General features: G+C 36.4%; 1 protein-coding gene across 2 annotated transcripts in view; it reads left to right on the plus strand.

The window, feature by feature from the left end:
* The first annotated feature begins 269 nt into the window (after positions 1-269).
* LSAMP (limbic system associated membrane protein) overlaps positions 270-26,324 on the plus strand; it is a 1,652,779-nt gene continuing 1,626,724 nt past the window's right edge. For both annotated transcript variants that reach the window (XM_058295791.1, XM_058295790.2), the window contains exon 1: positions 270-319. The gene's annotated coding sequence lies outside the window, so the exon portion shown is untranslated. The remainder of the gene's footprint in view (positions 320-26,324) is intronic.

The raw sequence follows: 26,324 nt of genomic DNA on the forward strand, positions 1-26,324 counted from the left end.
AATTATACTAATAAGAGGACTCTTTTACATAGAATATGTAAAATAAATGCCTGACTACATAAAATAAATGCCTGATTCTCGGATTACATAAAGGTAATAGCAGCTAAAACAATTTTATTTTCCACCTTCTTTCCTTTATTTATTTTACCCCTATGTCGATGGACTGGGAGAACTTCTTATCATCTTAGAATATATTAAACACTATGTCTTCATTATTACCCTTTCTTACTTATTGTTTTAATTTCTTTTTTTTTTTCTCTTTCTTCCAGGTAAGTCCTGCTGCTTTCTAAATCTTGCCAGAATGACCATGAGAAAAATGGTAAGTCTCTTCTATAATGTGGCTTCATTTTCTAGGATTCAAAGAGATTATTGTGTGTTTTTTGTTCTTGGTTTTTGTTTTAATTTTCAAGCAGCATTCAGACATCAACATATTTCTTGGTTTTTACCCATTAACACTAAAAAACACTTGGTATTGAGTGGAGTGAAAATTTTCTGTTTGATACTTTTGATGAATCCTTGCTATCCTGGGGTTTCAGAAAGTCATTCTTAAAACTTCCTATAAAATTGAGAGTCTGATGACATGTCCTATCTTAGAAGGGGACTGCTTAGCTTTTCCTAGGCATTGAGCTTTGGCTGCTCAAAGATTATAGATGGTACATTATTGGTTTGAAGTTCAAAGGAGCTTGCATTTTTGAGCATCAGATTTTAGAATCCAGTAGGTAAATATTATTCCAGTGTCGTTAGACAAATAAAACCTTTCTTAAAACATTTCATGACAAAGCTGGTGAAGGAAATGTGAAAAGTAACAATGAGAATGAGAAGTAAAAGTTCACAAGACCTGTCTGTTTAATGCTTCAGAAGGAAGGATATTGGCACCACAGTCTTCATCTGCTGGAATTAACTTCGTGGTCCATTTAAAGAACCATAAATTTAGCTTTGTATATTGCAGTTCTTCATATTCAGAGATGATGCAAGTTGCAAGGAATTTTGATTCATCTTCCTCAAGATGAAAGTATGTATAACAAGCTGAAATTATGACTTCTTAGTGTTGTCAGCTATTTATTTTGCGTCCTTGGTTTCACTGCTGTGTTGTACATAATTACACTTATACTAGAATCATAATCTGTGCTGTTCCTTGAGACCATTTCAAAAGCTTCTCTCATGAGGTTGAGCATTCATTTGATGACATCAAAACAAAATAATAAGGAAATGAAAGGAGATTTTGTAGAGACACAAAAAGCAGAATAAGAGAAATTTCAATTCTCAATATTTTTTTCCTGTAATTATCTTTTAAAAAGAAAAGAAAGCATTAATATTTAGGTGCTAGTTCATAACATTACTATTGCATATTGTCATTTCATCAAGTCACATGTATTTTGTAATAATTTCCAATAACTCGTTTACAGACAAATCACTAGACAATATGTATACTTACGCATGAAACTTTTTAAAAGTAACAATGAATAAAAAATCAAGAATTAACTGGTAGTTATTCTGTTATTTTGATCTCTTTCATCCTTATATAATCATCTTGTGGTTTAAAAAAGATCAAGATCTTCAGTTCCCCCCAAATTTTTCTTCCAGTATCATTTAGGCCTCTTTCCATAGCAAGTGACAGAAAAGTCAACACAAACTTGTTCAAATAAAAAGAGGATTAATGGGACCAAGTAGCTAAAACAATCTAGGGGTAAATCTGGCTTTAGGTACAGCTTTATACAAATGATCAAATAACTTCATTAGGACTTGATTACTGTATTTCAACCTTTCAAATGTGTTACTTCTGAGTTGACTTCTTAGTTTCTATGAACGCAGTTTCAAATCCCATGGAAAAAAAGAAAATGAGAGTCACTTTGATAGAAGTCCCATCCAGAGATTCATTATATCTCATTGGCTCTGATTTTGTTCTAAATTTTTCTCTAATGGTAATAAAATGGACTGATTGACATACATCTAAGTTGTGTGCTTTATCCCAAATACCAGAAGATAAGTACAGCCCATCTGAATTAGGGACAAAAATTTAAAAATAGTGAATCCACAAAAGGCTGGTACTTGAATTAGGGTGAATGAATGCCAATAAGCCAAGAAATTAATTAAAAAATTAAAATCATCCTCATAAACTACCACTATTTAGAAAATTAAGCTGTTAACAAATTCCCAAGCCTGTTGTAGTTCTACCTAGAGAGTGGTTGACTCTAGATTCTAGCAGTCTGGTTCGGTGAAATTAGGCATTATTACATTGTCTTTGAACATTATTGTCCTAGATGAAACTAAGGTGCATAGTTCATTGAGGGCTCTAAATAACCAAAGACCTGCTGAATGACCATTTATTTCCTTAGATCTAGATTACAATTTTCACATAATCTCAGTTTTTTTTTTTAAATGCAATGTTCTTTTGGACATAGGAAAATTATACCAATCTTAATATTGTAAAAGTTAGGTTAATAAGGTTAAAACTGATTTACTGTACTAGTATTTTCTTTAATTAAGACACTACACAATGTATTTTTGAAAAGAAAGTAGCATTGCACTACTAAAATTACATATTTTCCAATTTCTTATTAGATATAATTCTTAAAACATATTAGCAATAAAGATTCTGCTTGAAAATTCTTCTTTTCACTCCCCAAAGCACTTTAAATCATGTTTTGCACATGGTAGGTATACTGTATTCTTGATTAATGAATAAAAATGAAGAATAAATTTTCCAGAAGACATTTTTATACATAAATCCAAATAAAATATCAGAAATTTGAAAATATGTAATAAAACATTTGTTTTAGTTTGCCACAAGCTGTCATTGCAATATACCATATATGGGTTGGCTTTTACAATGGGAATTTATTAGGTTAAAAGGTTACAGTTCTGAGGCCATGAAAGTGTCCAAACCAAGGCATCATCAAGAGATGCTGTCTCGCCAAGTTGCAGCTGTGGACAATCAGGCGCATGAGTGTCATCTAAAGATGCTTTTTCTCTAAGGTCAGCTGTGAATGATCAAGCATATGGCTGGGCAAAATGCCAATTCCCTTTGTTCTCCTCCAGGTCTCCTCTCTTCAGCTTTGAGCTGATCTATATTCCTAGCATCTCGGAGGCCTCTTTCCACGCCTCTGTGCTCCACTGATTCCAGCTTCTGGGCTCCAAGACTTTTTCCTTCTCTGAGGCTTTTTATTTCTGTCTCTGTATCTCTGCTTTTAGTCCTCTATTTATAAAGGGCTCCGGCAAGAGGGCCAAGACCCACCCTGGGTCACACCTTATTGAAGCAATCCAATTCAGGGACCCCAACTCAAGTCAATTTGATCAAAGGATCCCACACCCACAGGAACAGACCTATTTAAGAACAATTTTCTGGGGTCCACATAAAAGACTCAAACCAACACACCATTTAAGTGTATGTCTAGACTTTTAATCAAAAAAATAGAAAACATTCAAATCATAAGTTTTGGTAACACTGATTTTTGAAAAAGAGAATTTAAAATATGAAGAGACTAAAATAACGTAGAACAGCAATAAAACAGCTAAGAAAATTAAAAGCAGTTAAGGAAAATCAGAGACCAAAGCCTATGGAATGAATGTTTCTCCTTTTAACTATCTGTTGGGCACAAACACATACCCCTCCCTTGTTTGAAAGGATTTTTTCCCCTTGCCCACCTCTCATTCAGCGTCTAGATGCATTTATAAGGAGTTGGTAGGAGTGCTATTGTTTTTATCATTTGTTTTAGAAAGTAACAAAATTTCCTGAGAGACAGACTTGAATTTGACATGAATCTCACCCTGGAGCCTTTTCAAATTTATGGACACATGAGCATATGGTAAGTTACAAAACTGACCCAGGAAGAGCCAGGAAATCATCACTACTGTCCTCGTAACAAGAAAAAGCTGGAGAAACTGACAATCCATGGTTTTTCTTGGATGCAAAAAATAGATAACTGAGGTTGCAAAGCAAATCTCCACTCAAAAGTTTAGAGAGAAAAACAAATAAATAAAAATTTTAAAAGTAAAAATAGCTGGAGAGAAAGGTTGATGCAGGGATCATAGCTGGGATTTGCTTACTAGAAGCTGTTAGAGCCGTAGGTTTGATAATTCTGATGAATTGCTAAAAGCTGAGTGTAGACTTGATTGAGAAAGAGGAACTCCCAGGCCACACTCTTCAGAGCCCTCTTTCATAGACTTTATCTCCAGGAAACCCATCAAATTGTCACTGCAAAGATCAAAAAGATCCCTTTAAGGCTTTGCTGGGATGAGATAAAAAAAAAGTAATCTTAGTTGAAAACTCTAGCCCAGGACCTTCTCCACAACAAAAGATCTACCATTCAGGGGGAAATGTTTTACCAGAGCCGTGTCCCAGAGCTCTGGGGGAAGAACATTCCTCTCACAGGAGGTCCCTCCAGCTTTTCTGTCTTATCTGAAGGGTGAAAGGGGTAGGGGCTATACAACCAGAAACACTTGTGAAGGTCATAGTTCAGAGACAAAGGCCCATTAAAAGACAGGTTCATGTGGAAGATATACAATACTCCCCTCTCCCTCCCCATGCCTTACCACCAACAGACTCCCATATAATAATAGTGAATTACAAATGAAAGTGCTATAAAAAAAGACTCCCTGTGAGGAAGACAAGAATGAGGGCACTATAATTATTTGAAACCTCTGGCACCTATACCCATAAAAACATTAAATCAAGCTCATCTCTTAGATTTAGTGTGAAACCAAAATCTTCACACTAGAAGGATATTTACCTCAGTTCCTATTACCCAGTACAACAGTACAACATATCCAGCTTTAATTACAAAGTATGCCAAAAAGCAAGAAAAACCAGACTCAGGTATGACACAGGTGTTGGAATTATCAGATAGTGAATTTAAATTAGCAATGATTCATATACTAAATCCTCTAATGGAATGTGTAGACAACATGCAAGAACAGATGGATAATCTGAAGTTGGAAGTTCAAAGAGTCAAAAGGAAATACAAGATGGGGAGCGGATGTAACTCAAGTGAAAAAGCCTCCACCTACCACATGGGAGGACCCAGATTTGATCTCTGGGGACTTCTGGTGAAAAAGAAGAAGAGAAAGCGTGCCTATGTGGCAAGTAGTTGCCTGCGTGGTGAGCCAGGTATCTGTGCAGTGAGCTGAGTGCCCGCACTGTGAGCCAAGTACCCATGTGGGTGCCCGCGTGGTGAGCAAAGTGCCCATGTGGCAAGCCAAGTGCCCACACAGCAAGCAAAGTGCCTACAGGAAAAGCCAGGGCTTACACAAATGAGTCACACAGCAAGATGATGATGCAACGAAAGAGAGATGAGAGGAGAGTCAAGGTGAAGAGCAGCAGAGACCAGGAACTGAGGTGGCATAATTGACAGGCAATCTCTCTCCACATCAGAGGTCACCAGGATCGAATCCTGGTGAATTCTAGAGAAGAAAGTTGAGAAGAGAAGACAAAAAAAGAAAAAGATACAGAAGATCACGCAGCAAATGGACAAGACAGCAAAAACAGCAGGGTGGAGGAGGGGGAGGGGAAGGGGAAAATAAATAAATAATGTTAGAGAAAATATGGCTCTCCCTGAGACATGGAAACTGAGGATTACAGGCAGGCAGGAGTTTACTAGGAGGCTCTCTCAATGGAGGGGGTCTGAAGAGAGACTTCAACCCACTCGTGGAAGGTGCAGAAGTGAATTTATACAGTACATCAATAGGCAGGAAAATGTTAGTTTGGAGGGGGGGGGTTAGACTCTGAATATAGCCTGGTTAATATGGGCTGTGAAAGTGAAGTCTTCCTGTGCATGGCTTGTGGGTGGTGGGCTAGGAGGTAGGGTATTCTTGGAATGCGGGGATCCAGAAGGGATGGGTCCTTATCTGCTCCATTTCCACTGCAATAAGGCTTGTCCTTGGGAGGAAATACCTGTTCTCTGTAAGTAGGCAGCTTTGTTCAATGGATCAGAATGGAGTCACAGCCTTATGACCTCTTAAATCACTGCAAACCTTGTAAGGGGGTAACGCTAACAAATAAATAGAAATTCTAAAAAAAAAAAAGAAAATATAAGAAATCAAAAGCATTATAAGATCAACTAAGTATATCTTTGATAAGCACATTAGTAGACTTGAAACAGATGAGAAAAGAATTACTGAGCTGAAGATAGGTCCAAAGAAATTTCCCAAACTGAAATGCAAAGGGAAAATATAATGAAAAATGTGTGTAAACATTATAAAATATATTAATATTAGTAAATTGAAGAGAGAGATGTTTGTCAAGTCCCAGAAATAGGCTATTCTGCATGTATGAGGATGGAATATTGGGGCCCCAAAACACATAGAATTAATTATTAGAAATTATGGTAGAGGTTACAACCCATGGTGACAGATTCTCTTTTTAAAAAAAATATTTATTTATTTATTTATTTATTTATTTATTTCCACCACCACCACCTCCCCCCATTGTCTGCTTTCTGTGTCCATTTGCTGTGTGTTCTTCTCTACCTGTTTGTATTCTCATTAGGTGGCTCCAGGAACCAATCCTGGGACATTCCGGAATGGGAGAGATGCAATCATTCTCTTGTACCTCCTCAGCTCCCTGATCTGCTGCGTCTCTTATTATCTCTCCTCTGTGTCTCTTTTTGTTGTGTCATCTTGCTGTGCCAGTTCTCCATGTGGGCCAGCACTCCTGCACAGGGCAGCACTCCTGCACTGGGTAGTACTCTGCACAGGCCAGCACTCCGCTCAAGCAAGCATTCTGTTGGGCCAGCTCGCCACATGTGCCAGCTTGCCTTCCCCAGGAGGCCCTGGGCATCAAAACCTGGACCTCCTATATGGTAGACAGGAGCCCAATTGCTTTAGTCACATCTGCTTCCCATGACAGATTCTTAAAAGATCAAGAGTAAAGCAAATTTCAATGTTCCATTGCAGAGAAAAATGGTGTTTTTTGAGAAACCATCTCTCAGTTCTATTGGAATGGATGTTTATAGCCTGGTCTGCAGTTTCTTATCTCTCAACAGTTTATTACAGTAGAAGGCTAGAACAAATCAGAGTAAGATGACACATGAGGAGGGTTTTCTATAAACATCTGTGATGATATTGGACCCCAAATTTCCTTCCTGGATGTCTAGGGTTGACTTTTCTAAAGAAGGTTTGGGAAGGCTAGAGATGGAAGAAGACAGGTTAGAAATGAGGTAGTTTTGAAGACAGTTGAGTGTGGGTAGTGATTTTTTAAAGAGACATAAAATCTTGACAAGTGACAGTTTCTTGTGATTTCTAAAACAGAATTATGTAAATTAACTTTGGTATATGAAGTTAATATAAGTGATGCCCCAGCAGAACAGATTCATATATGCTGAATCTTTAGTTGAGCCACATTGACAAAATAGCTAACTATATAAACTTCATTACAGAGTGACCTTCATAGGGCCTTACAACACGATTGTTGCCTCATTCGTATGACATTTTAATCACTTTCAGTATGTGTAATACATTGTACTTCTTTCTCTCACAGCTAAGGATCTGAAACTTATTTTAATAATATATTCCTTAAAAGTGGAGGTAGAGTGGTAGGAGTATATTTAAATACATATCTTTGAAATTCCAAGAACTAGGAAATATTTCCATTTCATTAAATTCTCAAGAGAATTTAGACCATTAAAAAATTATTTACAGCATTATTTCCTCCAAAAATTGGGGATAGAATCTATTCTTTAAAGTCTATTGAAATACTACTAGAAAACTTAAATCCATCCATAAAATTGGGGGTAAGTAAATAAAATAAATAATTCATCTAGGATAACTTAGTTATTGTGATTATATAATGATTTTAGTCCTGAGCTTCCTAGCAGTAGAGGCAATTAAAGTAAATACAGTAGATTATGAATTTATATCATTAATAAAAGAAAACATGTCAGTTCTTCAGAAGAAGCAACATTTTTCCTTATACTATATTCTGAAATAAAATGTTTATGCTGGTGTTGCAAAACCTAGAGACTATTTCCTTTATCAATAATTTTGTAGGAAATGGGGAGATGGCCCTCGATTAAAGCCAAGTCCATTATTATAATTCACAGATGGCTTTCTGCATGGGCCTAAGCTACTGAGGTCCAGACATATTGCTTTTGGATGCTCTAACTTGATACAAACCTGGGGAAGGGGACTGATAACATGTCCCTTAGACTACCTTTGTGGCACTAGTTCTTACAGTTGCTACAGAGCAGGCAGTAGAAATCCCTCTGTGGTCAGTGTGTGGAGGGCTGCTTTTCTGTGGTGCTGATTTCTGTGGACTGGGTACAGAATTGTCGCAAGAGCCTATGAAACATAGAGCCTTCTCGCAGAAGTAGAGACTTTAAGTTCCCTCTAATATTCAAAGAATTATTTTTATTTTTTTTAAACCACTACAACATATTTATTTCAAACGGACAATACATATTAAAAAGGATGCCTGGTTTTTCTTTTAAAAGGAAGGAGTTGGTGACAAAATGTGTTGGTAAGTCTTACAAGGTTCATTTTCAGGGAAATGGAGGATGTAGGATGGGTCATTTGGCTGGCAGCTCATTAATTTCCAGATTCTTCCATGACCCTGAAGTTTGGTATTAACTTGGAACAGTAAGTAGCACCTCTCACCTCAATTATCTTCACCTATGTCTCCTTTCCCAAATTATTTTCCAAGGTCTTATTTCTGTCTGAAATATACACAGGGAAGAGGATTTCCCAATCCAAATATAGAATCATATGTCTTTTGACACAAGGCAGTTTTCATGGGACAGTGATGATGAAGGGCAGGAAGTGAGTTTAGTCGTGACTTTGCTTCTGTCATATTCTACTCCCTCCCAGGCTTTCTCATTTCTCCTTCATAGCACTAGTGTCTTTTTGTTAAAATAATTATTCCTCTCTGTGTGAGATTCTGTCATTAGATGAAAGGTCATGGTTATAATATGAATCCTGGATAATAAATACAGTGCAAAATGAATTGAAATGCATGCAGCAAAAAGGCTTTCCAATTAAAAAACACTTTGCCAAGCCTACACCAAACAAACAACCATATAGACTCTGAGTTCTCTTTACTTATAATTAGCTGCCACTGAAAGTTAATTACTTTCAGGATCAAAGCAAGCAAAACTAGAAATAAAATGGAAGAATTCCTTTTAGACTTAAAGTTTAAATAAATGTTTGCCTTAGGAGAAGACCATATGCTGAATCCATCCCAGAGGGAAAATGAACTGAAGGTTCTTCAATACATATATACCAACTTTAAAGTTCAGTGCAGGTGGGCATAGAAATAAGGCAGATTTTATTTCCTTTGGGAATATCAAACGAGAGATTTCATAAGGGAAAAGCAAATCCTCTTTACATATCCTTATTTTTGTTTTATCAGCAGAACTGAGAAAGATTGTGCTTTTGGAAGATTTCTTCTTGAAATGCTTTCTTCTGGAACACCACTAGAAAATCTCTGATTTGATTTTGGATTTTTCTGCACAATTCTGCCTTTTTTTTTTTTTTAAGCTAATTGATTGTCAGGGTATGAATGACTCTAATCACATACTTAACTATTTCTAATCAATATTCCTTCAATCATAAACAATAAACATTTTTATTGTTTCACTCTCCTGAACTTAGTGCACATTTTTCCACAGAAATGATCCCAAAAATCAAATATGGAAATCCAAATGGCAACTCAGTAATCAAATTTTTTTCAGTTGTTTTTTTTTTTTTTTTTGTAAATAGGTTATGATCTTTCACAAACTGCATTATGAAATTGAGTGAACAAGTCCTGTGATGATTATGGAAAAAATAGGAGGGTCTATGTACAAAGAAATTCAGAACCTTGGATAGAGACATACAGATGCGTTTAAGGCGGTTCTTCTGGTCTCTCTACCCCAGTGTTAGGTGCAGAGATGCCCAGAGATGTACTTACCAAATGCAATGGATGTATCATGATGATGGGAGTGAGTGTTACTGGGGTGGGAGTGGTGGGGTGGGGGTGGTAGGGTTGAATGGGACCTCATATTGTTTTTTTAATGTAATATTTTTACAAAATCAATTAAAATAAAATAAAAAAATAAAAAATAAAAAAAAAGATGTTTCTGGAGGTCTGAGCTAGTCAATAAGGTGAATATGAATAAATATGCACTTGCGCACCATTTCCATCATTCCCAGAGCTCTCAAGAAGCCATTCTTCATCCCCAATCTTTTAGTCATTTCTCTTCCTGACCTGCTGTTCATAATAGCATTAAACTACAATTAAATGAGTACTTACCATGTATGTGCCTGGCACTGAGTTCAATTATTCACAATTATCCAATAAATTTCTAATAATAATTAAACAATATAAGAACAGTTATCATCCCCATTTTACTAAAGAGAATCCTGGCTTAGAGGTTAAGTGAGTCACTAGACCCACATGACTAGTACAAGACTGAGTCCAGATTTAACTAGGCTTATGAAATTGAAAACTCACACTTGTAACTGCTATGCTACCACTGCAGTATAGTCTTGTTTTAAAACACAAACTCAGTCTGATATAAAAATAGCCGGTGCATCGGGCTCATGGATATCAGTAAACGTATTACTGAGGTTTTGCCTAAGCTTAGATGATTAAAGGCAAAGACAGAAAGAGAGAAGTTTGGAATTTTTCAAAGACCAGGCAAAGATTTAGCCAATGGCCAATAGATCTTGATACAATGAACAACAAATTGTTCTTTAAGTCATTCTTTTCTAGCAAGAAAAACTTAGGATAATTTAATAAGGAATTTAGTGCTGACAGTTGCTAGGCCTGAGAAAAGACATGACGCTTTTGAAATCCCCCAGGTATGTTTAAATGGTTTGTGAGAGAGCTGTGAGTTTTACAAATCTTTTTCATTAAATGTGTTTTATGTAGGACCAGTCCTGCTCTGTCTTTAGTTATTTGTGAATAGAAGGATGTTGTAGATGTGTTAGAAAGATACCAAATGATTAGTGTTTATAGATTCATAGGCAATAACAGTGGCAAAACCTGAAACAGGTCTGGTTAGGGACACTGCTAAAATGAGGGAGGTGAACTAAGGGGATAGAGGAATAACAATAGGAAAGTTGGGGCAAGAGGAAGAGTTTAAAGCAGTAGGTGATATTTAAGTTCTGGACTGAGCATTATATTCTGACTTTGTCTTGCCTTCCCTTTGTGTCTCTTCAATTCCGCAGGTCCATGTTGACTCAAATAATGTTTAGGTCCTAGCCTTAAAAAGGACAAGCTTTGGTCCTATTGCCCTTACCATGGTATAGTGCAGGTTATGCTGGATTTGAGGGATTATTTTCAATAGGTTTAACAGTTTGACTGAGAATAGATTATGGTTTCCCGGATACTATGTTCCCTTTTATAGTCTGTTTTCTTTTAATTTGTTCTTTATTGTTTTTTAATCAGGAGCTATCTTGGGAATGTTCTGAACCAAGGTTAAAATTCCATGTAATGAGAAAGGGCATGCGAGAAATAGACAGTGGTAAAAATAAAGAACTGAAAAATAGTAAAATTCAATTTACTAAAACTAAAATAAAAGCAACTGTTGTTCATTCTCCTAAAAATCCAGTAGCTTTTTCACAACTAGTGATACTCTAGGTTAATGACAACCTTACTAATCTGTCATCATACTACTGAGAGACCTTGTGGGGAAATGACTTTTTAAATTCTCTAATAGCAAATCTTTCTTAATATCAGAAAAGACCTAAAGTCTGTGAGAAAGAGTCCTCCTCCCTAGACTGGTTCTATGCAAAGCCTCCATTTCAGATTAATTACATGTATGAGAACAGTTAGATTTCTGCCCACCTATCCATACTTCCAAATCATTATCATCTCATGATATTCCTTTTTACCCAAGCATTCAGTTATCACTGTTAGGCAGGGAGAAACACACACACTAGCATTTCAAAGACTAGCAATTGACCAGAAAGACATTGATAAGAGCATTTCTGGATTAGGAGCCCTGTGAATTGAAGAAAGAATAAACCTATACTGAGGCAATTTGAGGGTGTCTGGGTTGTAAGACTAAGTCCACCACTTATTGGCTATGTTTCTGTCCATAAGCTACCTAAGATTTCTATTCCTTTATGTATCTAAAGTATAGACATACTTTAATGGCATAATAATGAAAATTTACAGTAGAAACAGATAAACAAAAATAACAGAACACAAATTATTCTAAATCCCTCGCTCCAGAGGCAAGAATTATTAATAGTCACTTGCTGTATCTATTTCCAATGTACACACACAAACATACATATAGAGAATGTGCTTCTTCAATGTATTTAAAAAATAAAATGATGTTGTACCTATGCTTTTTCTCTTAACATTTTATTATCAGTAGCTTTCTTCCATTTCATGCATATACTCGCCATCATTATTTTGTACACATAAATATTCCTTTTTATTTACCATTATGATTTATGTAGCCAATTCTCACTGGTTGGACATTTAGCTTGTTTACTGCATTTGCTGTTAAGTGAATGCCTTCAGGCATATTTTTTGAAAATTTATCTCCATATGATTATTTACTAAATTAAAATTATGATATCAAAAAGTATTCACATTTTCAGACATTTGGTGCAAATCGTAAGAAATAAAAAAGAAAACTGGGTTAAAAAGCATTTCACAAGGAACCTATTAATCAAGTGAACTAATATACCTATTCAGCTGGCAAACGTATAAAACTCTGACAATACAAGCTGCTGGAGATGATCATTTGAATCTTTTGCATATTGCTATTGGGAGTTTAAACTGGTGCAAACATTCTAGAAGACAATTTGGCTTAATAGTCTAAATTTGAACAGGTATACACCTGATGATTAAGCAATTCCACTCCCATATATATATCTAAGAGAATCCTTGTTTATATACAGCAGGATAAGTGTGCAGGAATTGCTCACAATAACAAAAATCTGGTAGTATTTCAAGTGCCCATGAATTGGAGAATTGAAGAATAAACTGTGGTATATCCTCCCAATGAAATAGTATATAGCAGTCAAAATAAATGAACTATAGTGACATGCAGCATAAGGATGACAATCACCATCTCAGGTTCCACAGGATGGAATAAAATATGAATTAGAGTGGACTTACTGGTATTCTACTATAGAACTATTGCAACTAGTAATGGAGGAAATTGTATCATTGATATGGAGAAAGTGGCCAAGGTAGTTGCTGAGGACAGGGAGAGGGAAGAACAGATGGATGTGGGGGTACTTTCAGGACTTGGAGTTGCCCTAAATGATATTGCAGGGACAGATGCTGGACACTATATATCCTGCTACAACCCACTGAATGTACTGTGGGAGAGTGTAAACTACAAATGTAAACTATAATCCATGCGGTGCAGCAGTGCTCCAAAATGTATTCACCAAATGCAATGAATGTACCACAATGACGGAAGAGGTTGTTGATGTGGGAGGAGTTGGGTGGGGTGGGATGTGGGGTATATGGGAACCTCTTATATTTTTTAATGTCTTATTTTGTGATCTATGTATCTTCGAAAAAATACAATTAAAAATAATTAATTTTTAAAAAATTGTAATATAGTATAACAATATAGTGTAATATGTGGAAAAAATTAATCCCTGAAGTACAAAATAACATTAACTCTCTCTAATTCTTTATATTTCTCTGTTTCTCTTACATATATATATATATATATATAGTTGTGTCTGAATGAGAGCATATCTGTCTAAATGTATGTATAAACAATAAATTATACAAAAAAGAAATCACAGATTATTAACATAGAGATCAGATGTGGGAAGGAAGGAAAATGAGATAAAAAAGAAAAATTTATGATGAAAGAATCCCACCATCAAAAATTTAAGATTGTCTAGATCACTAAACTTTAGAATACTCTAGAGATTATTATTATTTTTTAAATATTGACCAGTCTGATGGTTGAAAGGGATCATTTGCTATATTTTGACTTGCCTTTGTTAGGCTAGTTTGCACATTTTATCAAGTGTTCATTTGAACAGAGGAAGCTCTTGATGATGAACTGAGCATTGATATGGGTCAAGGACTTGGCTGGAGCCTTGTATACATTATTGTCTCAAGAATTCTAAGAGGAGAGGTGGGTATTATTTTACTTGTCATTTTAATGATAAAGAAATTCTGAGAGGTTAGCTAGAAGATCCAAAGTCAAATGGCTAATGTGGCTGAAGGAGTCTGACTCCAGAACCTGAAAACACTTAGCCATTGGGCCATGCTGTCTTCACAGGTCCATGTTTTTAACTCACATTTACAATATTAGATTAATGGAAACTGTTGCATGTGCAAATCTTATGGAAGGGTTATTATGCCATGAAGTGCCTAGGGAAGAAAAATCAAGGGTTTTATAATCGAAATAGAGGGATTATTGCAGTTAACAGGTATGAGGGGTGTCAGAAAGCAATTTCGTGCTATTCTTTTCCAGTGGAGTTCTTTTGAAGGATTTAATATCATGGAATCACATGGAAATATGAAAGTATCTGAAAAGTCACCCTACAGTAAGGAGACAGTGACTTCTCTGACACATGAGATCATCAGAAAAATGATTTGGAGAAACAAACTAACAAACAAAAAGAAAGATCTTCATAAAAAGCTACCTGTTAAATAGTTTAAAAGACACACTGACACTCTGATCCATAGGCTTATGATAATATTTTTCCAAGTTGGGGTTGGATCCAATAATGACCCAAAGATCTGAAGAGCTAGCAGTGCGCACACACACACACACACGCACACTCAAAGTGTGGGTTTTATTGAAAAAGAGAAAGAGCCATGCAATGAAGGACTAGAAAGGATCATGGGAATCCTGGGTGGTAAGTGAGAGTATTGATTAAATATGGATTGTGAATATATGCAAAATCCAACCAAAAGAGTAACATCAGGCAACTTCAAAATAATAGTTTAAAAGATGATCACGGTGTATCTCATTCTGCAGCACACCCACAGTTCATGCCTCAGACTGTATTTTTCTCGTTTTTTCATTTCTTAATAAACATTTTACTCCCTTGCCTACCCAATGGTGTATCCTTAAATTCTAAGCTAAGTGTATAAAATTCTTCTGTTCTAATCTGTGCTTAACTTTCTGTTTAGTTTCTTCATTCCCTACCTACCAAAAAAAAAAAAAAAAAGACAATCAAATTCAAAGTGGTCATTTAGAAATGATCACCATTGTACCATGATTATACACATGAATACACATGAATACATATACACACATATGACACTAGTTAGTTAGAATTACTCAGAAGAAACATTTGCAAAGCCTAATTTGCAACAAAATTATATTAAGAATAGTAGAGGAGAATTGGATGACTTGAGAGAATGGGTAGTATTTACCTATTGCAGTTTTATTCGTTGTTCTGTTTGAAGGATATTTTAGATGGAGAGCTCCTTGGAGAGCCAAAACCATTTATCTGCCACAGTGTGACACATGTAATGTCTGCTAGGAAACAATATAACAAGGCTTAACGTTAGCATTTACATGATTCCTTTAGTGAAGCAAAGGATTAGAGACATCCTATCATTTTTGTAACAAAACTGTTCTGTGATTCATTCATAGGAAATCATTTTCAAAAGTTAGTCTATTACCTCTATTTCAACACATGTTGGTTCTATAGAATAGGCCCAAAACAAAAAACAAACAAGAAAAAAACAAAGCAATAAGTTAGTATAGAGCAAACAGCCTAATTTTATGAATTAAGCTTTGGATTCTCTTATGCTGGACTCAAATTATGTTTTGGGTTTAACCTTAAGCAAGTTTCTTCATCTTTCATACTCCTGGGCTCCATGTCTCTAAAGGGCAATAATAGTTCCTATCTATCTACCTTTAAAAGATGTGAGGATTACCAAGGGTAATGTACATAAAGCACAGTACCTGACTTGTGACACGTATTCAGAAAGACAATGGATATTCTCCTGACAAGACCATGGGGCTGGGGGTCAGCAACCAGAGCAAATGGAACTCTGTCACCAATCATTCTCATTGATCTTAGGTGAATCCCTGAGCCCCTCCTTCTATAAGGAAAGATTTTTACTCAGTCCCCTTGCAGAACACAAATTCCGTGATCCATATGCTTAACAATTTTTTTCCAATTAACTGATGAAGCATCTCCTAGTCACCAGAAAACAATCCATTGAAATGGACAAAATTTCAAATAGAAAATAAGGATTATTTAAGTGTCTGTAGCTTTGGTCCGAAGCTTTGCAGACTTTTCCCAAAATGAATTCCATCACTGCTGTGACTCTGCAGTATGTAGGTTTCGTGGTAGTAATAGCCACACTGAAATCTAGAATTTCACAGTGTTGTTCCTTTCCAGTCTTTACTATATCCTTGGCCAACCTATACTTGAAAGCAATTCAAAACCCTCTTAGATAGGCAGGGAGAAACAGAGGAGGAGTCCATAGAAGTGATCTTTTATGAACAATTAACAAAAGAAATGATTATAAAGGGGAAATTCAGTAATTGAGTGGCAAAAAAAAAAAAAAAAAAAAATGGCAGCAACCAGTATCTATTTGTCCTATCTTTGTTCTTCAAGTGGTACCTTTGTGGTCAAGCCAGGTCTGTAGCTGTGCCATTTAATGGATATTCACTTTTTTTGGCCTCTGGCATTTGGGGGTGGAGGTGGGAGGCAGAGGGTGGGAGGAATGGAAGGAAGCAGGGAAAGATTAATGAGAGACATAGACTAATCATGTTTGTGAACCTTTTGATTTGAGTTTGAGGGGACATAAAGATGAAGAGGAAATGATCCTGATTTTCCAAAAATGTTCATTGACTTTCACTGGAATTACATTCAGCCTGTTGGCACTGAGTCATTGGCTGGAACCATACAAACAGCCATTGAAGAGAGGAATTTAGCTCTTTGGGCTTTTAGGTATAGATCCTGGGACATATTGATTACTTATTACATTTTATTTTTCATAAATGGGAGGCATAGTCAGAGGGTAGAAAAGAAGGGATTTGCTCCAAATCACAGTAAAGCAACATCTTTACTTTTCTGCCCTTGTCAGGCAGAATAGACTCTGATCCACTTTCCCATTCATACTACTGACTTGACAAGAAGATCTGCCCATGTCTAGGTAGGTGACAGAAGGGAGGCATCCCTCCCTCAGTTCTAGAGTTCCTGCCTATCTACCTGCCTTATTTCTGCATGACATTTCTTCTCCAGAAAAACTCTTAGAGACAATCCTTATAGGCAACAGGGATCTTTGATTGAGTCCTAGGAAAGATTTTGGGGTAGCTAAAGGTCTAATGATAACAAAGCAGGTGGTGGAAAAATATATTACCGGGAGAGGAAGCCTTTCTGATTCCTGTGATGCTAAGCCTGGGGTGAGTGCTACAGCTTGTGGTTTCATGGGAAACAAAAACAAAAACAACATCAGCAATAACAGAGAGATGGCTAAATGATTCATCACCAAAATAAGAACAGATATATTCCATTTCTTAGGCAAATATAATACTAATAGTGATGAATGTGTGTTCCTAGATAGTGGTAGCAAAGCAGTAAAAGGCTGTGGCTATCAGTTTTCACTCAATTAGATATTGAATATCCATAGACTTGCAGAACACATGGATGATACAAAAGAAAACTAAACAGTAGGATTTTCAACATAAAAACATGAAAAAAAAAACCAAAACCCACCAAGCCTTAAGCATGCTTTTTCTTACCAATACAGTGAAGAACTTTTGGGAAGATAGAAAAAAAAGGAGCAGTTGGAGCGGCAATAGATGAATTAAAGGCGGGGAAGAGCTCTTTATTGACCTGAACTTAAATCTGTGTTTTGAATGGAAACAAGGTATAGTGTTGCAGAAAGGAGACAAAAGAAAATATATGGCACAAAGATAAGCAAGTGCAAAAGCGCAGAGGTAGGAGTGAGCAAATCATATTTTAAAAATGAGAAAAGGTTTAATTTTGCATGCACTAGAGAAATCATGTTGAATTTTAATGAGACGTGAACATGTGATGGGTAAATAGTACACATGCTTCTGAAAAGTTTTCAAAACAATAAACAGCAAATTCTAGAGGTAATGGTGTCAAATGAGTAGCTTCATAAACATGTAGCCTAAAAACTTTGTGCCAGAAGTTACATGTTGGAGCAGAATGTAAGATAGCTTTTGTAATCTGAGTAGAGTCAAAGGGAAAAAGTGAAGACTCAGACTATGTGCAGAGATTGCCAATTCAGGGATCTGCTCAAAAAAATAGAGCATATTTGAGAATTTGGAGATTCATAATAATGCGTGCTTTTCTGTAGGACATTTTTTGGTGACCTTTGTTTTATTGCTATAGTAACATCAATTTAGCTACAGGGGTGGGGGAACCCAATAAACCCAAACCACAATGTGCAGATGATGATAGGCTATGGCATCTTCCAAGATGATTTTCTGCTTGAGCAAAGAGCAGAATTCATGAATTTGACACCAATCTAGGGCCTAGTATCTCACATAGGAATGAAGGCCAGGGCATTAGTGTGTCACTGTTCTAAAGAATCCTTTCAAAATACCCCTGTTATCATTACATCCATAATGCCTTTCCTATTCTCAAGCTTTCCTTCTCTCTCCTTTTCTGCATTTCCCACATATATGTAATTCTAGATTGGTCTCAGTAAAATAAATAATATAAAATTATATTTATCATGACTTATTTTACAGGGTTTTATTTGTTTCATAGATGGCTCATTAGTATCAAAATTAAATTAAATCGTAAATTTGTTCTAGCCTGACTTTACTAAATTAATATAAGTCAAAATTTGCTCATCTTCCCGCCTATAAAGAATATAAAATGTGAAGCCTAACAGTGTAAGGGTTTTCTCATCTCACCACATATGTGTTTGTTTGTTTATTTTTTAATCATCATGATTTTTCTTCATTAAAAACAATTTCTCACAGCTTAGGCTTTTCTCAAAGTATCCATAGACAGTAAAACTTCCTGTCGTAGTTTTTCTTATTCCTTTTTAATGAGTTCTCTTAAAATTGTTCTTTTGTGCTAAAGTCACTGGGCTGCTTCTGTAAGAAGAATGCCCTTTTAAGTCAACACGTACAGGGTGTAGTCTGCCATTTCTGGAATGGAAATAGTTTTCTTTGTACTGGGCTTCATATTACATATTTTAATTTTTGATTTATTATCTTAGTCATGTCGGAGTGAAAAATGGATCTCTCTAGGGACTTCCATTATGTCAGATTGAAAAATCATCTCTCTCGACTGCTTGGGGCAACTGCATGTTCGAAGCCCTTTTGCCTCATTTCTCACAGTGTTCTGTGTAGCTATGCTATCTTCCTGTGTTCAGGCCATTTCCATTGCTGATGACAAATCTCACACTCAGGGGTCAGACCAGTTTCATATGTACACCATAATCTTCAAGCAAATGGCAATGATTTATTCATAAGTTTGATTATTTAAATAGTCCCATTACCTAAAGCTACCTACTCACTGAAATGTGTAGTTTGTATGCAACTGTAAAGTAGAATTATTTTCTGGACATACACACACACACATAGTGGGTAGGGGCAAAGGTCACATAGGATATGCACACCAGAAAACCATGTTCTTAAACTTAATCCATTCCTGTGCGTGTGAATTCATAAATAGAACCTTTTCATGATGCTACTTCGGTGAAGATATGGCCCAGCTGAATTAGGAAGGGTCTTAATCCTCTCACTAAAGGTCTTATAGAGAAGATCACAGAGAGGGAAACAGACAGAAGCTGAAAGTCAGTGGAACCCAGAAGGGAAATAAGGAGCCAGGAGACGCTGCCATGTGCTATTTCATGAGACAGAAAAGCCAAGGACCAAGGATGTCTGGCAGCCAGCCCCAGAATGCTACAGGCTTTGGGAGAAAGCATCACCTTGCTGACGCCTCGATTTTCTATTTCTCCTAGCCTCAACAACATGAGCCAATAAAGTCCTGTTGTTTAAGCCAACTCATGACATGGCATTTGCTTCTGCAGCTAGGAAACTAAAACATGGGAAAGAAGAGATTTTCTCAAAGAACGTATTGGCAATGTACTCTAAGAATTATTTCTGATTGAGTTTTCTGCTTGGCATAATAGTTAACCTCAGACTTAAATGAGTAAACTGTTGAATTATTCCTCAGAGAACTGCAGTGCCCTTCCTAGAAGACCTGGAGAGAGGGCAAATTCAAACCCTAGAACCTAGTTAGACCCTTTTGAAACCATGGGAGAGAAGATTATTACCAATTATCTTTCTCTATATCCCCATCACCTTATCAATGTTCTTATTCTCCTACCTCTTTTAGCCACTCACAGGAGACATTAGATGTAAGAAGATAGGGAGATGTGTGGGAGAAAGTTTCCACATCTCTCTTCCTCATCTATCCAAGGCACCATGAATATAACTTGTACTGTATGGGCCCTGTGCTTCACTTAGGCCTCAATGTCCTTATCTGTCCTCTGAGGCCTTCCTCAAATCTTCCTATTCTCTGATAATTTCCCCATCATTCAAACCAAAGGAAATCTCCTTTTACCCAGCCCTATAATAGTACTTCCTTTGCTTCACTCATACAGCTCTGGAACCATTCTATTTGTAGTACGGTTATTTGTCTGCAAATCCTGTTGATTTTTCTAGATTGTCAATTCCTTGAGAGCTCATGAAACTTCATACCCTGAGTAGCACCTTCCTTAGAGCTTTTTAGTCATGGTTGTTTGTTTTCACAATAGCTGTACATGAATGAATACATCAGGGAGGTCAGGAAGGTAGTGATAAATTGAGACTGTTAAACAGGAAAATTTAACTACAATGTCCAGTGTGATGGAATGCTCATCAAAGTGTAATGATTCATTCTTGAATTTGAAATAAAGTGTATATGTTTAAAGGGCATTTTAGCTGGTAAAAAGTCACTGAGGCATGAAACATTATTATAGTGACCCTCATTACTGAAAATTGGCATTTCTCTTTAAATGGCACTCTGTATAATTAGATTTTTCAATAACCTAGTTGGCAAACGTACTATTCTGTAAGTTAAATTTGAGGTTCTTTAGACTTGAGAAGAAAGACAGAACAAAGGAGGAAACTCCAACCTAAAAATATAACTCGATTTGTCATTAAATTTAATGGTAAACATAAAACTGAGTCTTAAGAGCAAGGAAATTATAAAATAATTCTGTTTTTTTTTCTTTTGTTTATTTGGAGTTTTTCCCATAGAACTAGTAAATTTCATTTTTGGTTCATCTTTAGAGTTCATCCTTATATGATATATGGAAAAATATTTGAGGCTTAGAGTTGTCAAATATTTTTACCAGTGTCATTGATTTAAATGAAGAATAGGGGAAACGGACTTTGGCCCAGTGGTTAGGGCGTCCGTCTACCACATGGGGGAGGTCTGCGGTTCAAGCCCCGGGCCTCCTTGACCCGTGTGGAGCTGGCCCATGCGCAGTGCTGATGCGCGCAAGGAGTGCCGTGCCACACAGGGGTGTCCCCCGCGTAGGGGAGCCCCACGCGCAAGGATTGCACCCATAAGGAGAGCCGCCCAGTGCGAAGGAGGGAGCAGCCTGCCGAGGAATGGCGCCGCCCACACTTCTCATGCCGCTGACAACAACAGAAGCGGACAAAGAAACAAAATGCAGCAAAAAGACACAGAAAACAGACAACTGGGGGAGGGGAGGGGAATTAAATAAATAAAAATAAATCTAAAAAAAAAAAATTAAAAAAAATAAATGAAGAATAGAAGACACAAATAACCGTTTTCCACCACACTTTTGGCTAAATAAATTTGTTTTGTTCTGTGTGGCTATTATAGGGGCAAGACCAAATACACTACCAACAGAAGAAAATAAAATTCCACCTTCAAGTATCCTTTTGCTATGACAAATAACTTTAATATAAAAATATATTTGGGTTTATTTGTATTAAGATCACTGCTCAAATACAGGGAGACATCTATAGAAGGGAGAAAAGAATGAGGGAACATGGGTAAAGCATTGAAGATTTCCCTGGGTCTGTCATGATTAGTTTGCCTGGATACAGAAATTGCTTGGCCCTGAAGTTCATATTAGTAAGTAAGAGAATGAATTGAAAAAGAAAATCATGTCCTTATACATTTTATTTATTCATTGAATCAAAAATTACTTTTTTGAGTGTCATCAAACAAAGTGGATAAAATCCCCACTCTCATTAAGCTTGCATTCATGGTGGGGAAGGCACAGGGAGCAAGAGGCAATAAATCATCACATATGCTAGGAGGTGGTAAGTACTGTGACGACATCACATGAGGAACTGCAGGGTAAGTGTGTGAGATTTTAGAGAAGGTAGTTGGGGAAGGCTTATCTGATGAGATAACAGAATTAATAGTATCAAAAACTTGTAGTTTTTTTCATACATGACTAGGAGAAATTATTTGTCTTCGGAAAGAAAGGCTCACCTGAAATGAAAACCATTCATGGAGAGAAGATGGAGCTCCCAGGTTCATAGTTTCATCTCCATCACTCACCCTGCCTTGGGGCACCATGCATGTGGTAGCATACCTTGCAATGGGAAAGCAGCATGTGTGAGCAGAAGGCAGGTTTGTAGGATGACATCTAAGTAACCTGTTCTGTCTGGTCACCTCCTAGACGATATTATCCCCTTCTATATATGTAAGAAGCCTATCAGAAGAAAGCAGATTGGAGAATAGTACGTTGTCATCATTCAAACCTATTAAATTATTAATTTACACATTTGAAATCAAACATGACAAAAAGAAACATGCTTAATCAGTGGCCTCAGCATGTTTGTGCCCTCAGTGGAGTGAAAAAAATAAACACAAGAAGCTTGTCCTTTCTCTTTCCTCATTCCTTCCAACCATATGATTCTTCTCTACCATGACACATCACACAGTCTTTTATTTTTTTTAAATTTAATAAAACTCAAAGACAGGCTTTTATGCATATTCATGGATACGTGATTAATAATTGATGAGAAGGCCTGGGGCAGGTGGTTGAGAATAAAAAACATTTAGCAGGGAGCAGAATGGAAAAAGGAGATCTTACCCACTAGCCTCAGTCCTGAGGGGAATAGGAGAGAGAGAAAGGAGGAGGTGGAGGCAGAGGCAGTGCGGAATGTCATCAGTGCAGTGTAATTTCTTTGATTTACATATTTAATTGCTTCCTGTCTTTAGCAGTTGGGCTCTAGGATTCTGACACACTTTCTGAGAAATTCATTTGAGGGTTGGAGAAATTGTGTTGCATGGGAGGGGAAAGCTGAGCCCAAGCCTTTTTGTCCTAGGCAGCTGTCGAAAGGTCGTTTTCTTTAGTTCTCTGGTTGTCAAGGGGCCTTTCAACAGATTCACTTCCAAGACCTGTTTCTCACAGAAAAGACATTGTTGTGATAGTGAAGGATAGGAGACCATGCGTCTCATGGTTGATGAAAAATGTGTTTACCCTAATGTCTTTTTAAATAATTCCTTGCATTTAAATGGCCATTTATTGTATAGGAAACACTTCCATTGAATCCTCAGAAGTCTCTGATGTAGCCATTATCTCCATTTTTCATGAAGGAACTTAAATATAGAGAGGATAAATGACTTCTCCCAATTCCCTGTAGTACACAGACCAGGTTTTAAACACAGACCCTCTGGTTCTTATCCAGGGCTGTTTCTACCAGTCACTAGCTCACAGTGTCAGAATTCGGCCCACACTAGACAGTCACATCTGTTTGGATACAGATAAAGATCTTGGCTTGAATTCCCAGAAATATCACATCATTGTTTGCTCGTGCTCAAGGCAGGGTTCAATCTTATTGAGCCAAGAAAAATTAAAAACTTGAAAGTATTTCATGAATATTCACCATGAGCAACAGCAGTTTTAAAACCCCAAATCAACACCTTTGGACACCTAGAGATTGAGAAAATAATGTAGGTAAAGTAGGCACCTTAATTTTCTGGACACCTTATAAAAATGACCTGACTTTCACAACTATGTTCAGTAATCCTTTCTCATTTGCAGGAATGTATTTCGGCAACTGTTAGCATGGCCAAATTATTGACTAGGACATAGAAAGATAGAGGAGATATAAATTGACTATGGTAAAAATGACCATAGATAAGAAGTGGCAACAGAATATGATGGATCTGGGAATTTGTTTTCATTATTATGCTCCTACTTCCAATCATCACACTGTGCTTGGTGTTTTTCTAAATATGGGAGCTGATGTTTTGAAGCTTATTTCACTTGGAGAGTGCAAGTAGGCCAGACCAATGCTAATTTATCATCATGCTTTTTCCAATCCTAAAGATAATCATTTATTTATGATCTGGGTAGTGAAAATCAAAGTAATATTTAAAAACAATGGCAATTCTGGCAATTTGATCTCATTTTCTGTTGTGAAGGCAATGATAAATAATAAACGAACATGATGCATATTTTAACAGATATGAATCATTGCATAAATGTTAACTACTTATTTATTAATACTTAACTACTGTATATAGTACTTAATGACAAGTACTAAAACAAATGATTTTTTTTCTTTGTCCCCTTAAAATGCTCAAACAAGCAGAGGAAATTCATCCAAATTTCCAGTGGTTACTCCTCCACTATGATTCTTTCAACCGCCATTTCATAATGCTTTTATTTTACTGTTTTCCCTGAGATAATTGAATTGAATTTATTTTTATTGTCTGAAGGGTGTGAATGAATACCAGTGTAGTAAGATCCTGAATTTTACATAATGCCTTCCCAATACATTTTCCACTTTTTAAGTAACTTCTTCAAACGATAGTTTCAGATTTGCTTGATACCCAGATATTCGTGGTGTCTTTCAGTGACTAAGCAACTTTGACCATCTGAAATGCCTTTTAAACTTACTTGTTTCCGTACTCTCCTAATCTAACTACTTCTTCAGTAATTACTCCAACTAATTACTGACTTCTGGTTCAATCCTAACGACCTTGAAATTTGCTCATATGTCCCATTTTAGGTGGGACTGGCCTAAAACTAGTCCCTTTACTTTCTCAGGATCTTCAGGGTCCTGGGATTATTTCTCCTGTTCTGGTTTATTATAGATTGCATAATGCAAATGGAGGCTTTGGTTCAAAATTGTGAATCTAAGCAAACAGGAAATTCCTGCAAAAAACAACTCTTTTCTTGTTGACAGCCTGTTTAAAGAAGGATTGAGTGGCCATAGGACCTGGTATAGAGTTATGTTTTGAAGGACACTAAGCCTTTGCAAAGCATTTCTGCAACCTTCTGCTGCTGAGTGGCTTGTGTTTTGATGACAGCAGGTTCCACTGTGGTGGTCCTCTATCTTCCATGTTTGCCTGCACAGCTCTTCTACTTAGAGCACAAGCAACAATCAGTTACTAATATCTTCAGTTGATGTTTAAGCATTTGTGAGTGTCTCTTAACTTTTGTAGATATTCTTAATGTAAGTTGCATGTGATCATTTTAAGAAAAAAAGTTTCCTTTCTGCCAAGTGATGATCTGACCAAACTTTCCTTTATTTTTGCTATAACTCTCTTTTCTTGGAAAACAATGTTCACAGTTAACCTCTGGCTTCTTATAGTACTGCCTTTCCCCAATTCATCTTTGCTGCTTTATCATCTCTGCTACGGATATTCCACAGATAATTCACAGAACCAAAAGAATTCTATAAACCAGTGATTGCTAAACATGACCTTACATTACAATTATGTTAAATGCCTTTTAAAAAGAAGATTCCTAATGACTTTCCACTAAATTCCAGTGGAACAAGTATGAGGTCCAAGCATTTATAATGCTTATGGAACTCCTAAGGTCATTCCGAGGTATGAACTAATTTGAAAGCTTCTGTCTTAGAGGGCTAGCTAGATTATGTTTTTATACATAATGACTTAGGATCTATTGCAAAATTGAATTTTCTCTGATTTAATTCACAAGATAATTTCTATTCTATCCCATTATTAATTTATCTATAGAGCTTTCTTAATTTTCTTTCTCTTTTTCCTTTTTATATTTAAACAACAAACATGCAAGAGTTTTGGCTAACAAATGTAAACATAATCATACCCACCTGTACCACTGAACCCATTGAAAGCATTTATAATGATTGCAGAGAAAGGGAAATCTTTATAGTTTAATTCAGTTAAAGAATGTGAATTATCAGAGACAAGATTAATTTGTAAATGAAATAAAATAGGACAGTGAGAGGCTCTGGGGCTAGGAATAAGTGAGGAACTGAATGTCTCCATAACACAGAAAAGAAATTAGGAAAGATAAGAAGGGGTAAAATAGACGTGTAAAAATAATTGCAACATTCTATCTGATAGACTTTATCTCAAATGAATATGGATCTTCCAGCTAGGCTGTGGATGTTATTTTTAGGGTATGGCATACACCCTCAGGTGAATAACAGTTCTTCATCTTTCACTTACTCTGAAACCCTCCCTTCATTCTCTGGTGCTGG

This window comes from Dasypus novemcinctus, chromosome 4, assembly GCF_030445035.2.
Source record: "Dasypus novemcinctus isolate mDasNov1 chromosome 4, mDasNov1.1.hap2, whole genome shotgun sequence".
In the NCBI taxonomy this organism is placed as follows: domain Eukaryota; kingdom Metazoa; phylum Chordata; class Mammalia; order Cingulata; family Dasypodidae; genus Dasypus; species Dasypus novemcinctus.